This window comes from Cervus canadensis, chromosome 11 (assembly GCF_019320065.1).
Source record: "Cervus canadensis isolate Bull #8, Minnesota chromosome 11, ASM1932006v1, whole genome shotgun sequence".
Taxonomy (NCBI): Eukaryota; Metazoa; Chordata; class Mammalia; order Artiodactyla; family Cervidae; genus Cervus; species Cervus canadensis.
Window position 1 is genome coordinate 76,804,835 of NC_057396.1, and position 17,511 is coordinate 76,822,345.

The 17,511-nt window shown below is 41.6% G+C and overlaps 1 pseudogene; it reads right to left on the reverse strand.

Moving 5' to 3' along the window:
• Positions 1-394: 394 nt before the first annotated feature.
• Positions 395-15,909, reverse strand: LOC122449393 (annotated as a pseudogene).
• Positions 15,910-17,511: the final 1,602 nt, after the last annotated feature.

The window sequence follows — 17,511 nt, forward strand, 5'->3', positions numbered from 1 at the left end:
TCCTCAGGTTACAGTGCTATATTCTGGACCCACCTGAAGAATCTCCACCTTGAATACTGGACTAACAATTTTTCCAATGTCTTCCGCCTACAGACACACACTCGTACTTTGATATTCCAAGTTGATCAGCCTTCGTCACGGTGACGTTTTCTGCTAATCTCAATCTATACAACTGCTGTTCATTCTAGAAACAAATAATGGCCAAACCTTTTTTCCAATAAGCAATAGGAAACTTGTTAGAGGGATATTGATTAAAAAAAGGGGGGGGTGGGCGTGATCAGCACAAATTATGTAGATCAACTAGTCCAAAGCCATGAGTCTGAACAAGTGACCCAGCTCACAGCTTCACTGCGAACGTTATATCAGGGTCAGAAAAAGCAATGCCCATGAGAAATTACACAGCTTTCCTCATGGCATCTTTAATGTCCTTGTTCCTAAGACTGTAGATGATGGGATTTACCATAGGCATCACCAGAGCAGTGAATGTGGACATCACCTTGTCCCGTCCAGGGAGTAACTGGAACTCGGTCGCGTGTACATGAAGAGGCCAGAACCGGAGAAGAGGGTCCCAGAAGCCAGATGAGAGGCACAGGTGGTGAAGGCCTTGGTCCTCCCTTTAGCTGACCTGATAGTCAGGACGTCAGTGCAACCACAGGAGATGAGGACCACAAGGACAGACAGCACCCCAACGCCCACAGCCGCGAGGAAGGTCACCACCCGGCGGGGGAAAGGATCAGAGCAGGACAGAACCGGGACTGGAGGAAGGTCGCAGAAGAAGTGGCTGATCACGTTGGGCCCGCAGAAATCGTTCCGATAGCCCGAGCAGGTTTCAGTCACAGCACTGAGGAACCCACCCATGTAGGCCCCAGCCGCCTTCTTGAAAGAAAGGGTGTGGGATAGGAGGCCGTGCAGGGCAGCGGGCTGCAAATCGCAGCCCCGCGGTCAGAGCCACGGCCGCCGGAAGGAAGCAGGCGTCAGCCCCAGCCTGCAGAAGACCCAGCACTGCGCGGCACAGCCCACCAAGGAGGCGGTTTTCTGCGCTGTGCTGCTGTCAGAGAGCGCCTTGGGGGCCGTGGAGGACACGCAGCAGACGTCCAGGAAGGACAGGTTACTGAGGAAGACGTACCTGGGCGTGTGGAGGTGTGAGTCCACCCTGATGACGGCGATGAGGCTCAGGTTCCAGGCTAGGGTCGGGAGGTAAATGCCCAGTGAAGTCGCTCAGTCCTGTCCGACTCTCTGCGATCCCATGGACGGCTCCTCCATCCATGGAATTTTCCAGGCAAGAGTACAGGAGTAGGTTGCCATTTCCTTCTCCAGGGGATATTCCCGACCCAGGGATCAAACCCAGGTCTCCCGCATTGCAGGCTGACGCTTTACCGTCTGAGCTGCCCAAATGCCCAGAAATAATGCAAAAAGGAAAATCTGCATTTGGGACTGCCCTGAAAATCCCAGGAGGATGAATTCTGTCACAGAATGGTGCTGTTCCTTCCTGCAGCCACAGACCTGCTTCCTGCACAAAAGAGGGAAGCAATCCTGTGGTCAGTTAGACTTCGTTACCAGTGGATATCTCCTGTAATACCATACAGCTGACACCAAGTTTGGCCACCTGCTAGGCAAAGTCTTCTGGGAGCAAATCAGCCTGTGATAATCCCTTCCTACTATTTAAAAATCTGTGTGCTCTATACTTTGCTGACAAGAGTAGCAGTCTAATAGAGGAGAGAGAGACTGGGAGTCAGAAATCTGAATTTTGTTCGAAACTCTATTCCCAACTCACTGGAGACAGTGGAAAAGTCATTTAATCTTTTTATTTTCTCAGTTGAAGAATGGAAGGTTGCGTCTCAGGGCTCCTTTAGGTTTGGGTTTCTTATGGCTTTTTAGACTTTCTGACTTGAAAATATCAACCCAGATTAACAATAAAGTTAAGAATTTCTTCTATTTTACATATATTTAGTATAAGAATCCAAAAAAGGAAGTGAATACAACTGGTTATAGTATTTTGCATGTTCCATTTTGAGGGAGGAGATTCAACCCATAATGAAAACAATCCATTCTTTTAGGTAGCAAAATTAAAGGGAAAGGGATATAAATATATATAAACACACATATGTGCAGTGTATATACATGTATCAGTAAATGCATGCTTAGAACTAGGCATTTTTTATAATTATATAAACTTTTAAAATATTTATTTTTATTTATTTATTTAGCTGCCCCAGGTCTCAGTCGTGGCATGCGGGACCTTCAGGTGCTGCATGTAGGATCAAGTTCCCCCACCAACCCAGACTTCCTGCTCGGTGAGTGTGGAGTCTTAGCCACTGGACCACCAGGAAAGTCCCTATAATAAGTTTTTATACAAATCACTGCATAAAATCATAAAAAGCTGAAAATTTGGACTAGCTTGATCAGCATCATTATGGGATACAGCACTATTTGCATACCTTTGGGTGTGAGGAGAAAGAAGGAAGCAACAGCAAAGCTGACTGAAATTGGCCAGGTCATGGAAAAGCAGAAACCAGTACTTTCTGAGCAAGAGAAGTTGGGAAGGATTCATTGCATATTTAAGGATAATACTTAGGGAGAGGCAAGGGGAAATTTGGATGTCATCAGGCCAGACCAAATTATTATTTTTAAGACATGAGGTAAGCCCATAAACACTCTGCATTAAGAAATACAGGCTGGCACTGACAATAGCATCAAAATGAAGAAATATAAATGGATGTAAAAAGGCAGAAGTGCCCTGGGGAAGACTTGATGGTAAAATTAAAGTTTATGTATTTTATTATTTTATGGAATTTGATTACCCAGGCATGTTTGCAACCATTGCAACCATTGATTGAACGATGATTGTGTTCATCATTCATCATATTAAAAATTGTTTCACATGAATAGATTCTCAACATCACTAACTGTCAGAGAAATGGAAATCAAAACCACAATGACATATCACCTTCCACCTTTTAGGATGGTTATTATTAACAATTGTTGGTGAGGAGGTAGAGAAAAGGGAACCTCTGCACACTATTGGCGAAAATGTAAATGAGTTCAGCCTCTATGGAAAGTAGTATGGAGGTTCCTGCAAAAATAAAAACAGAACTACTACATGACCCAGCAATTCCACTTCTGGGTATATAGCCAAAGGAAATGAAATCAGTACCTTGAAGAGATATACTTCCATGTTCACTGCAGCATTATTCACAATAGTCCAGATTTGGAAACAACCTAAACTTGACAGATGAATGGATAAAGAAAATTTAAGATAGATAGACAGATAATGGAATACTATTCAGCCTGAAAAAAAGAAGGAAAATCTTGTCATTTGTAACGATGCAGACAAACATGGAGGACACTTTGCCAAATGAAATAAGCCAACACAGACAGTCAAATTCTGCGTGACCCCACTTACATGTGGAATCTTAAAAAGTCAAATTCATAAAAGTAAAGAGTAGACCAATGGTTTCCATGGGCTGGAGTGGGGTGGAGGGAAGAGAGAGATGTTGGTCAAAGGGTACAAGGTTTCACCCACACAGGATCAGTACTTGGGGGTCTAATGAACAGCACGGTGACAACAGGTAATGCTACTGTATATTGAAAGTTTTCTAAGGGGATCAGGTCAGTTCAGTTGCTCAGTCATGTCCAACTCTTTGCAACCCTACAGACTGCAGCATGGAAGGCCTCCCTGTCCATCACCACCTCCCGGAGTTTACTAAGAGGATAGATCTTAAATTAAATCTTCTCACACTAAACATTCACACAGGCACACAAACACACATGGGTAACTATGTAGAGAGGATAGACAAGTTATTTAACTTGATTATATTGATCTTTTTATAGTGTATGCATATATATGTATATAAACATCAAGTTGTACACCTTAACTATGTGCAATTTTTGTCTGTTAAAGATATTTCTATCAAATTGTTAAAAATAAGTAAGTACTATTCCTAGCTTTGTATTTGCTAAAAATTTTAAATCTCCCCACAATTATTCACTGCAATTCACTGAACAGTAAAAGCCAAGAAGACTAACTGTGATCCAGATAATCTTACAACCGCGTCTCATTTCACCACAGAACAGTGACTGCGGCCAACTTGCACTCTGAACACTAGACGTCCATCCTATGCACCTTTCACTGTAGTTTGTTCTTATTATGATTATTAAGTCCCTTTCTTTAAAGACATTAATTTAATAAATGTGTTGGAACTGATTTTCTTTTTTTTTTTTTTATTAGTTGGAGGCTAATTACTTCACAACATTTCAGTGGGTTTTGTCATACATTGATATGAATCAGCCATAGAGTTACACGTTTTCCCCATCCCGATCCCCGCTCCCACCTCCCTCTCCACCCGATTCCTCTGGGTCTTCCCAGTGCACCAGGCCCGAGCACTTGTCTCATGCATCCCACCTGGGCTGGTGATCTGTTTCACCATAGATAATATACATGCTGTTCTTTTGAAACATCCCACCCTCACCTTCTCCCACAGAGTTCAAAAGTCTGTTCTGTACTTCTGTGTCTCTTTTTCTGTTTTGCATATAGGGTTATCGTTACCATCTTTCTAAATTCCATATATATGTGTTAGTATGCTGTAATGGTTCTTTATCTTTCTGGCTTACTTCAGTCTGTATAATGGGCTCCAGTTTCATCCATCTCATTAGAACTGATTCAAATGAATTCTTTTTAACGGCTGAGTAATATTCCATGGTGTATATGTACCACAGCTTCCTTATCCATTCAATGAGGTACCATTACACGCCAGTCAGGATGGCTGCTATCCAAAAGTCTACAGGCAATAAATGCTGGAGAGGGTGTGGAGAAAAGAGAACCCTCTTATACTGTTGGTGGGAATGCAAACTAGCACAGCCACTATGGAAAACAGCGTGGAGATTTCTTAAAAAACTGGAAGTAGAACTGCCATATGACCCAGCAATCCCACTTCTGGGCATACACACTGAGGAAACCAGATCTGAAAGAGACACGTGCACCCCAATGTTCATCACAGCACTGTTTATAATAGCCAGGACATGGAAGCAACCTAGATGCCCATCAGCAGATGAATGGATAAGGAACTGATTTTCATATTTACAATTGCAATGTATTTACAAAGTCCTATGGTGTATAGGACTTTCACATTTATTTATGGTGTATAAGATTTTCATATTTACAATTGCAATGTATATACAAAGTCCTATTGACTTCCCTGGTGGCTCAGATGGTAAAGAATCTGCCTGCAATGCAGAAGACCCAGGTTCAATTCCTGGGTTAGGAAGATCCCCTGGAGAAGGGGATGGCTACCCACTCCAGTATTCTTGCCTGGAGAATTCCATGGATGGAGGAACCTGGCTGGCCACAGTCACAAAGAGTTGGACACGACTGAGCCACTAACACTTTCACAAAATCCTAGGCTAGTAATAAATATACATTCTTTTATTAAAGAAAGATTTGGGATGCTAATAAAAAAGAAAAACAAGAAGAACTGACAATTCTTCACTATAATATTGATCTATTCATCTTATCAAAGAGGAAATTAGATGAGTTCAGTGTTTCTTATCTTAATGAAATCTTCCCTACGAACGTAAGCTACTCAAAGGCAGGCAGAGAGTTGTATTTGTTCTGTGTATTTATCTATCCTGAGTCCCTGGAACAGTGTCTGGGACATAGGCTCAGTAAATATCTGTTTAATGAATGAATTTTCTTCACTGTTTATTCATAGAGCTTAGCAGAGTGTTTGGCTTATAATAAGTGTTCAGTTATAATAATATAACATGTAACTGGAGGATTCCCTGTGGTACAGTGGTCAAGAATCTGCCTGCCAATGCAAGAGGTGCAAGAGACCCAGATTTGATCCTGGGATTGGGAAGATCCCCCAGAGGAGGAAATGGCAACCCACTCCAGTATTCTTGCCTGGGAAACCTCATGGACAGAAGAGCCTGGCGGTGTACAGTCCATGGGTCACAAGAGTTAGACATGACTAAGTGACTGAGCACACAATATGGGATACAAAATAAAATCACAACCATTTATTAGGGCTTACTGAGTACCAGGCACTGTTCTAAGGACTTGATTTATATTAACTCATTTAATCATCCCTGGAGATGAATAGATTTACTCTGCCCCTTATACAGATAAAATGTGGGAAGTGCTTAAATTTAGAGTTGTCATTTGTTGGGTAAGTGAGGCGGGAGGAAGGGAGCTAAATTTACTGAGTTACATCAGGCAGAAGTGTCCTGAGTTCTGAAGCCAAAAGAGAAGAATTATTGGTCGCTTTGCTCCAATAACACCTTTTACAAATTTCAGTCCATCTGCGTTCCACAATGCTCTATGTCTGTTTCATTAGCTCTACCTCTGGCCTCTGGTTCAGTCCGTTCTTTTATACTTTGGCCTCAGGCAAACAGTAGCATCTGCTTCTGGAATCCCTTCCTTGATTATCAGGTCTTCCAATGGCCCTTGATGCGTCATTACGTCATTACGTTAATGGAGACGGGTAGCCGCACTCTGCCTCCACGTGGGCTTTGTCACTCCTGGGTCCAAAGGTAAAAACCCAGCAGTCATCAGAGCTAAACATTGCTGAGCGCTCATTACTCTCTGGGGGTGGTGGAGAACAGGGCAACCACCGGTCGCCAGTGTCTCAGTCACAGCCCCTTGCCGTGTTCTCCTTGAGCTTCCCCTGATCCAGGTCCAAGGAGACTTCCTGCTGTGTTGGTGGGCAGCCTTCCACTTCAAGAGACCCTTCATTAACAGGAAACCACACACAAACAGACCGAGGCATGTGCTAAAATACAGTGCCTAAAGAACAAGCTTCTAACTAAGAGAGGTGGGTTCCCATTCTGGCTCTGTCATTTTATTCGTACAGACATGTAACAAGTTTTTAATTTTTTCCCAAGCGGTGTTTATTTTTTCCTTTACAAAAAAATTTTGTATAACGGAAAATTCCAAACACATACGCCGATAAAGAGATTAATATAATTAACCTCTATGTACCCCCTTGGTTAGCAATATCTTGTTTCATCTTTATCCTCTGACAGTCCTTTCCTGATGGATTGTTTTGAATCAAACCCCAGATATCTTACCATTCCATCCACATATATTTTTTTAATTGGACTATAATTGCTTTAGGATGTTGTGTTAGTTTCTGCTGTACAACAACATAAATCAGCCATATGTGCACATATATCCCCTCCTTCCTGAGCCTCCCAACCCCCCCATCCCAGCTCTCTAGGTCACCACAGAGCATCCAGGTGGCCCCCCTGGGCTAAACAGCAGGTTCCCACTAGCCATCACTGTGGCATATGATAGTGTATATGTCCATGCTACTCTCTTAATTTGTCCTATCCTCTCCTTCCCCCACTGTGCCCATGAGTCCACATTTAACAAAATTTTGAATCTTTTAAATATCAATTTCCTCACTTTTAAAACTGGTGTAATAATTCCTACCTCAAGTAGATTGATGTGATCCTGAAATGAGATGTGAATAAGCACATCTTAGCATAGAGCTAATGAAAAAAAAGATATAGATATAGATATCTCACTCAGTAATGTTAGCTGAAAGTAAAAGTGAAGTCTCTCAGTCATGTCTGACTCTTTGTGACCCCATGGACTGTAGCCCACCAGGCTCCTTCATCCATGAGATTTCCCAGGCAAGAATACTGGAGTGGGTTGCCATTTCCTTCTCCAGGAGATCTTTCTGACCCAGGGATTGAAGCTGGGTCTCCCACATTGTAGGCAGACGCTTTACCCTCTGAGCCACCAGGGAAGTCAACTCTATCTCTAGGGTCACAGCCAAGAGTTCTTCCCTTCCTATCTGATTTTTGCTGTGACTTAGTTTCATCCTGATGAAAACAGCTCCTCAACGCTTTCACATGTTAGGTGCTGCTCCCAACATTGTTACAACCTGGTTGCGTTGCTTTGGGTGAGTCTGTTAACCACTCCCCTTCACCCCTGCTGGGCCTGAGGGAATTGGGCTCCCTCTCCAAGAATTTCTCAGGCTCCAAAAGGCTGAAATTTTGAGAAACTGATTTTTCGTTTTTTGAAAAATTTTTGTTTTTTGAAACTTTCTATATAGGAATGTGCTCAGTCATGTCCAACTTTTTGTGGCCCCATGGACTGTAGCCCACTAGACTCCTCTGTCCATGGGATTCTCCAGGCAAGAATAGTGGAGCGGGATGCCATTTCCTATTCCAGGGGATCTTCCCCACCCAGGGATCGAACCTGCATCTCTCGTCTCCTGCACTGGCAGGCAGATTCCTTACCTCTAGTGACACCCGGGAAGCCCTTACATCGGGGTAAAGTTTACCAAAAGAAGTTCATCTGTTTCATGGAGATCAAGTTAGCAATCTTCAGTCTGAAAATAAAAATGAGCTGACAGAAATAGTTCTATATGAAGGTGAAAGTAAAAGTGTTAGTTGCTGAGTCATGTCCGACTCTTTGCAACCCCGTGGACTGTAGCCTGCCAGGCTCTTCTGTCCATGGGATTCTCCAGGCAAGAAACCCACTGGAGTGGGTTGCCATGCCCTCCTCCAGAGGATTTCCCTGACCCAGGGATCGAACTCAGATCTCTTCTGTTTCCTGCATCAGCAGGTGGGTTCTTTACCACTAGCACCACCTGGGAAGCCCTTGACAAACAGTAATAAACAAATTCAGGGGAAATTTTTAGTCATGCAGATTGTTCAAAGAAAAGCAGATAAGTGACCCCCAGAATAGACTGTGAAGGAGAGACGGCAAGATTTTCTTGTCAAGAGAAACATTCTTTGCTAGGCTTGAAGATAAACTGGTCCAGGAAATCCAAAGGCTAGGAGAGTCAAACTCAACTAACTATGAATGAGTTTTGATACTGAATTCAGATCTGGGATCGTTTAGAAGGTAAACCTCTAATTATGACCTATACATTTTCTTGGGATTAAAAAAGGCTGATAAAAGAGAGTGCTAATAGATTTCATCTGCCATGCAAACTCTGATTATGGTGATAATGATTATCTACAAAGAAGGTCAAGTATAAAGATCAAATTATAAATTAGCAATGTCTACACCGGCCAGGAAAATGTAGAGTAGGGACACGCAGTGTATGTGTCAGGCTTCTCTACAAAAAGTTTAAGAATGAGAAATAAAGTTGCCTTATTTAACTCACCTAGATAAAACCATCGAAATGAAATGAAAGTCATGTCTGACTCTTTGAGATCCCATGGACTGTATGGTCCAGGCCAGAATACTCCAGGCCAGAATACTGTATTCTGAATACTGAAGTGAGTATTCTGAATACTGGAGTGAGTAGCTGTTCCCTTCTCCAGGGAACCTTCCCAACCCAGGGATCGAGCTCAGGTCTCCCACATTGTGGGCAGATTCTTTACCAACTGATCCACAGGGGAAGCTCATGAACACTGGAGTGGGTAGCCTATTCCTTCTTCAGCAGATCTTCCCCACCCAGGAATCGAACCAGGGTCTCCTGCATTGCAGGAAGATTCTTTACCAACTGAGCTACCAGGGAAGCAGATATAACCATAAACTCTCCATATCCTTACTTTAAAATATAAAATTTCAAATATGGTTAAATTAAAGAATTTAAAGCAGTTTAAGCAAGCATCAGAATGTATGAAAACACAAAAAGCAAGGAAACTCCACATAGAATTACAAATACTTAGGAAATATTTCTTTGTAATTCAACCCAAAATTTAACTCACCAAGATTCTATGCCTCTTAGAGTTTGTTTGCTGGCAGCTCCTCCTAAAATAGGATTTGCTTTCATGCTTGTTTAACATTTTATTATGCCTATTTTTAAAGGATACATTAAGTGTTTCAAAGCAAAACCCAAAGGTGCTTGGAGGTAAAATACAATCTTGATTCTCAAATTGGAGTTTAAAAGTTATCTCATTAAGTATTTCTTCCACTGGCAATAAGTAAAAACATTAAGCTAACATAGATTCAAAGTCTTTTCGCTGGGCGTTCCAAAGATAATGTCGTGTTCATCTCTCAGTTGTGTCTGACTCTTTGTGACCCCGGCTGGGGCCCGCCAGGCTTCTCTGGCCATGGGACTCTCCAGGCAAGAATACTGGAGTGGGTTACCATTTCCTTCTCCAACCAAAGATAAGGTACAATAGTGAAGGACATTTAGAGGTTTGGGAGGGCTTTAAATCATATATGCAACCAGTCAGTGCTCTGTGTTGACCTAAATGAAAAGGAAATTTTAAAAAAGGGGATATATGTATACATATATAGATTCACTTTACAGTAGAAACTAACATAACATCATAAAGCAACTATACTCCAACAAAAATTAATTTTTAAAAAGCCCTAAAAAAATTTAAGGGTTTCCTGGATAGCTCAGTTGGTAAAGAATCTGCCTGCAGTGCAAGAGACCCTGGTTCCATTCCTGGATCAGGAGAGCTTCTAAAAAAAATTTTTAACTTCCACTTAACTACACACATATATATATATTTATATATAATTATATATTATATTATATATAATATAATATATGGAATATATATATATTCTTGCCTGGAGAATTCCATGGACGGTATAGTCCATGGAGTTGCAAAGAGTCAGACACAACTGAGCAACTTTCACTTTCACTTTCATATACACAGAAGCACTAAAGAAGACTTTAAGAGCTCAAACAACATTGTTACAACTGAGATAACTACCCTGCTGTTGTCCATCAGTAACTAAGTCCTGTCAGATTCTTTGCAACGCCATGGACTGTGGTATGCTAGGCTTCCCTGGAGTTTGCTCCAACTCATGTTCATTAAGTCAATACACCATCCAACCATCTCATCCTCTGTCATCCCCTTCTCCTCCTGCTCTTAATCTTTCCCAGCATCAGGATCTTTTCCAGTGAGTCAATTTTTTGCATCAGGTGGCCAAAGTATTGGAGCTTCAGCTTCAACGTTAGTCCTTCCAATGAATATTCAGGGCTGATTACCTTTAGGATGGACTGGTTTGATCTCCTTGCAGTCCAAGGGACTCTCAAGAGTCTACTCCACCACCACAATTCAAAAGTATCAATTAACAAACCATTATAGAGATGCCAACTAGTTTAGACCCCCTATGGCAGGAGTCCCCAACCTCCCTCTCTAATGCCTGACAGTCTGACATGGAGGTGATGTAATGACAGAAATACAGTGCACAATGAACGCAACGCACTTGAATAATCCTCCCGAAACCAACACCCCCCACACCCCCATCCATGGATACATTGTCTTCCTTGAAACCTGTCCCTGGTGCCAAAAAAGTTGGTGAACCACTGCTTATGGAATGTTGCTGCCACCTCGTGGAAGTGTGCATGAATTGTAGAATGAGTTTGTTTTTTTTTTTTCTTAGAATCATAAATTTTATTTTTTTTATTTTTATTTTTATTAGTTGGAGGCTAATTACTTTACAATATTGTAGTGGTTTTTGCCATACATTGACATGAATCAGCCATGGATTTACATGTGTTCCCTATCCCGGTCCCCCCTCCTGCCTCCCTCCCCATCCCATCCCTCTGGGTCTTCCCAGTGCACCAGCCCAGAGCACTTGTCTCATGCATACAACCTGGGCTGGTGATGTTTCACCCTTGATAGTGTATTTGTTTCAATGCTATTCTCTCAGAACATCCCACCCTCGCCTTCTGCCACAGAGTCCAAAAGTCTGTTCTGTACATCTGTGTCTCTTTTTCTGTTTTGCATATAGGGTTATTGTTACCATCTTTTTAAATTCCATATATATGCGTTAATATACTGTATTGGTCTTTATCTTTCTGGCTTACTTCACTCTGTATAATGGGCTCCAATTTCATCCATCTCATTAGAACTGATTCAAATGAATTATTTTTAATGGCTGAGTAATATTCCATGGTGTATATGTACCATAGCTTCCTTGTCCATTCGTCTGCTGATGGGCATCTAGGTTGCTTCCATGTCCTGGCTATTATAAACAGTGCTGCGATGAATATTGGGGTGTACATGTCTCTTTCAGATCTGGTTTCCTCGGTGTGTATGCCCAGGAGTGGGATTGCTGGGTCATATGGCAGTTCTATTTCCAGTTTTTTAAGGAATCTCCACATTCTTCTCCATAGCGGCTGTACTAGTTTGCATTCCCACCAACAGTGTAAGAGGGTTCCCTTTTCTCCACACCCTCTCCAGCATTTATTGCTTGTAGACTTTTGGATAGCAGCCATCCTGACTGGCGTGTAATGGTACCTCATTGTGGTTTTGATTTGCATTTCTCTAATAATGAGTGATGTTGAGCATCTTTTCATGGGTTTGTTAGCCATCTGTATGTCTTCTTTGGAGAAATGTCCATTTAGTTCTTTGGCCCATTTTTGATTGGGTCATTTATTTTTCTGGATTGAGCTGTAGGCGTTGCTTGTATATTTTTGAGATTAATCCTTTATTCTGTTTGCTTCATTTGCTATTATTTTTCTCCCATTCTGAAGGCTGTCTTTTCACTTTGCTTATAGTTTCCTTTGTTGTGCAAAAGCTTTTAAGTTTCATTAGGTCCCATTTGTTTATTTTTGCTTTTATTTCCAATATTCTGGGAGGTGGGTCATAGAGGATCCTGCTGTGATTTATGTCAGAGAGTGTTTTGCCTATGTTCTCCTCTAGGAGTTTTATAGTTTCTGGTCTTACATTTAGATCTTTAATCCATTTTGAATTTATTTTTGTGTATGGTGTTAGAAAGTGTTCTAGTTTCATTCTTTTACAAGTGGTTGACCAGTTTTCCCAGCACCACTTGTTAAAGAAGTTGTCTTTTTTCCATTGTATATCCATGCCTCCTTTGTTAAAGATAAGGTGCCCATAGGTATGTGGATTTATCTCTGTTTGCAGATGACATGATCCTCTACATAGAAAATCCTAAAGATTCTACCAGAAAATTACTAGAGCTAATCAATGAATACAGTAATGTTGCAGGACATAAAATTAACACACAGAAATCCCTTGCATTCCTATACACTAACAATGAGAAAACAGAAAGAGAAATTAAGGAAACAATACCATTCACCATTGCAACAAAAAGAGTAAAATACTTAGGAGTATATCTACCTAAAGAAACAAAAGACCTATACATAGAAAACTGTAAAACACTGATGAAAGAAATCAAAGAGGACACAAACAGATGGAGAAATATACCGTGTTCACGGATTGGAAGAATCAATACTGTGAAAATGAGTATACTAACCAAAGCAATCTATAGATTCAATGCAATCCATATGAAGCTACCAACGGTATTCTTCACAGAACTAGAACAAATAATTTCACAATTTGTATGAAAATACAAAAAATCTTGAATAGCCAAAGCAATCTTGAGAAAGAGGAATGGAACTGGAGGAATCAACCTGCCTGACTTCAGGCTCTACTACAAAGCCACAGTCATCAAGACAGTATGGTACTGGCACAAAGACAGAAATATAGATCAATGGAACAGAGTAGAGTGAGCTCTAAGAGGTGACTGAGGGACTACAGGGAGAAGGAGATGGCAACCTGCTGCAGTATTCTTGCCTGGAGGATCCCATGGACGGAGGAGCCTGGGTGGTTCAGTCCACAGGTTAGCAAAGAGTCAGGCATGACCAAGCAACTGAGCAACAACAATCAGGACTCAAATCCACAAGAGAGTGAACGTTGCTCAGCCTGTCCGACTCTCTGTGACCCCATGGACTGTAGTCCATGGAGTTCTCCAGGCCAGAATACTGGAGTGGGGAGCCTTTCCCTTCTCCAGGGGATCTTCCCAACCCAGGAATCAAACTGGGGTCTCCTGCATTGCAGGTGGATTCTTTACCAGCTGAGCTAGTGGGGAAGCCCTAAAATCCACATGAGAACCCAGCATTTTGACTTGCTGGTGGCTCAGCTGGTAAAGAACCTGCCTGCCGATGCAGGAGATGCAAGAGAGGGGGTTTGATCCCTGAGTGAGGAAGATCCCCTGGTGAAGGAAATGGCAATCCATTCCAGTGTTCTTGTCTGGGAAATCCCATGGACAGAGCAGCCTGGCAGGTTATAGCCCATGGGGTCACAAAGAGCCGGACACGACTAGGCACACACACATGCTATATGCCATCAAGCTCTAAGTACTCTACCATGAGCTCCTTAAGTATGTGAGCTCAAAACGTTCATGTACTTTGATTTTTGTAAATAAATCAGACCAGGCAGATGGAGAATTCCCTGGGCATATTGTAAATGATGAGTAACATTAATAAACAAATACATTTTGAGAAGAATAATGTGATTGAGAACAGATACATTGCAAGTTCACATTCACAGCACTATTTTAAACAAATCATATTGTTTAATTCTTAAAAAGAGGCATCAAGACAAAATGAAAGAGCAATCTCAAACAGAGGGCATCATAGAATTTTTAAAAAAGGACTAAGGTTATCACACGGCATAGGATTGAATCCCACCTAGTTCCATCTGTGTAGCCTTGTGACCTTCAACTGACCTCACATAAGTGCATGCTTCATCTGTGAGATGCATTCAAACATGTCAACATTGGATATTTTTGTGAGGATCATATGATGTACAACCTATATGAAAACCATTATATAAGAGCTATTCAAATAGGACAGATTATCAATGTGATTTTTAAATCCCCATTTGTCTCCAAAGAAATACCGCCAACTATAATACTCTGATACCAGTTTATTAGAAATGTATGATAATCTTTATTATTGTTGTTCTGAAGTAACTATATACTTTCATTAAATATGAACTATATGTTTCGGTTAAAATGCCAACTAATTTGGACATAGTTTTAAAAAGACTTCATTTTCAGAAAATCTTGGCCTAGTGATTTTTATAAACAATGACCTTTGCTATCCCTGTCAATTTTTATTATTCTGAGATTAGGAACACTAATTATTTAACACTAATTAGATTAGGAACACTAAGTATCTGTGAATAATGTGAACATGATACTTCCAGAAAACAAGTGAATATATTACACTCTTTGGAATAGCTAGATAAGACAAGCTCAAAATGAGTCATTAGGAAATTATGTGTTGATTAGCAAATAAAATGAAAGTGTCCACAACCAGGTGGCTCAGGGGTAAAGAATCCACCTGCTAATGCAGGAGACACAGGAGGCATGGGTTCGATCCCTAAGCTGAGAAGACCCCCTGGAGTAGGAAATGGCAGCTCTCTCCAGCATTCTTGCCTGGAGATCCCATGGACAGAAGAGCCTGGGCTACAGTCCATGGAGTCGCTAAGAGTCAGACAGGACAGAAGAGACTAAGTACTGCTGCATGGTGATCTTGTTTTCTCCTGCAGAGTGTTTATCTTATCCTTTGTGCTCCGCAGCCACCCTGACTTTGCTCACCAAGTAATACCAGCAGAGATTTTTTTTTTTGTAAGAAGAGATCTTGATTAGCCTTGGGGGATCAGAGGAACTGGCCACTGGGATAGAGCTTAATAAGCAGTGTCTTCAGAGATTTTATATGAATATATGTTCTCCACACCACCCCAGAGATCAATTAAGTACAAATCTGTAAATCTGGGTGACGCATTCCTTTCTCTTTTGAAAAATATAAGACCCTCCAGGGCAAATATAATAAAACGTCTCCAAGGAGAAAGAAAAGACCCTTTGTCAAATTCACCCCTAACCCCAGCTTTTAAACACTTCCCAAATGAGCCCAAGTACAGATGTTAGTTGATACCAGAGAGCTTCTTAAAGATTACGTCCTCCCCTCTTCTTCCTGTATATCTTTTCTCTCTACTTTTCTGCCTGCAAATACACATTAGAAGCAACAAGAGGATGTTTTTATCTTTGGTGAGCAAACCAACCTCAAGCTTGCTCTTCAAACTTGTTAGCACTTTGGGGACTGGAAGCAAGTCCTGAAGCAAGATCTGATGCCTTCCAAAGCAGATCGCGAGACAAACGTAAGCTGAGTGACAGGCAGAACAAGAGGGAGGGGTGAGTGCGGTCATTCACCTTTTACTTTCTGTCTTCATGCTCGCATTCATCTTACCTTACAGAGCACACTTTCAAAGTGCATCCGAGACGTGCAAGCCGATTGTAGATGAGGAAAGAGCTCTTTGGCTTTCAGTTTTCCCCCATGGGCCTCTCAATTCTGCATGTTTTCCCCCAAATTTATCCCCAATCTTGTTTCTACCTTACTTTTCCTTTAATGGGTTCTGGAACTATATTGAGTCCTTGCAACTGGGAAGATAATTAAGAAGACATAAAATTTCTGAAGGAATTGCTATACCCTTGAGCATGGGCCCAGTTATGAATAAGTAGTCTGCAAAGCAACTTGGAAGGGCTGTAACTGGGCCAGACTACACGTGGCATATTTTTGAAACACTGCAGAGACCTCAAGCCTCTGAAACTCTCCTTCTCTTTTTTGACTGAAGGCTTGAATTTTGCCATCTAAGTCCTAATTCTTGGGTGAAAGTCTGGGTGCTTTTTGAATTCTCAACTTACATCAAGAGGGACTCGTTCCCCTCCACCAATCATTGGTACCTTCAGATGATAGACAGACCTAGAAAAGAAAGACCTTAAGGGCACTGGGTTCTTGCCCAGTGACAAGAAGGATGATGGGAAGATCACAGAAAACTAGTTTGGCTGAGGTTCCCCTTGACATTGTTGCCTTGTTTTTCTTGCATTCCCAACTGACTCTTTGTGACCCCATGGACTGTACAGTCCATGGAATTCTGCAGGCCAGAATACTGGAGTGTGTACCCTTTCCCTTCTCCAGGAGATCTTCCCAACCCAGGAATCGAACCCAGGTCTCACACATTGCAGGATTCTTTATCAGCTGAGACAGAAGGGAAGCCCCTGTTAAACACAGATTAGGCTTATTTGGTTACAAAATTTAACACTTTCTTGAAGATGTTTCATAAGAGATGAGTTGAGTCACAAATCAGTTCAACCAGATCCCATCAATTCCTGAGTGTCTTCCAGGTGCTAGGTTGTTTTTTTTTTTTTTTAATATATTTATTTTTTGTTTTTAACTTTTTCTTTTGTATTGGAGTTTAGCCGATTTACAATGTTGTGATAGTTTCAGGTGGACAGCAAAGGAACTCACCCATAAATATACATACATATACATATACATACATATACATATACATATACACATACACACATATACATACACACGTGCATGGATCCATTGTCCCCCGAACTCCCCTCCCATCCAGGCTGCCACATAACACTGCGCAGAGCTCCCCATGCCACACCGTAGGTCCTTGGTGTTTATCCATTTCAGATACAGCAGAATGTCATGTGCTAGGTTCTTCATTTTATGGCATTATTGTATCTTCACCGTGGCCTTGAAGGCTCATGGTATCCACAGAAATGCAGCTCCAGCATTTATAAATCCAACGAAGTCACTGGGCCCCTCAAACTCTGAGAAACAGGCCTGGCGCTGATTATACCTACACCACAGGTTCATGAGCAGGAGGAGATTCAGAGCAAACTGAACCTCCCAGGGTTTCTTACCAAAATGAAAGAGATTTTCTTCCTCTCCCACGGGAGGAAGTCACTCTTCGTGAACAGAGTTCAGTGATGTAAAGTGATTCATGCAGCCCTTAAGATACCTTCTATTTAAT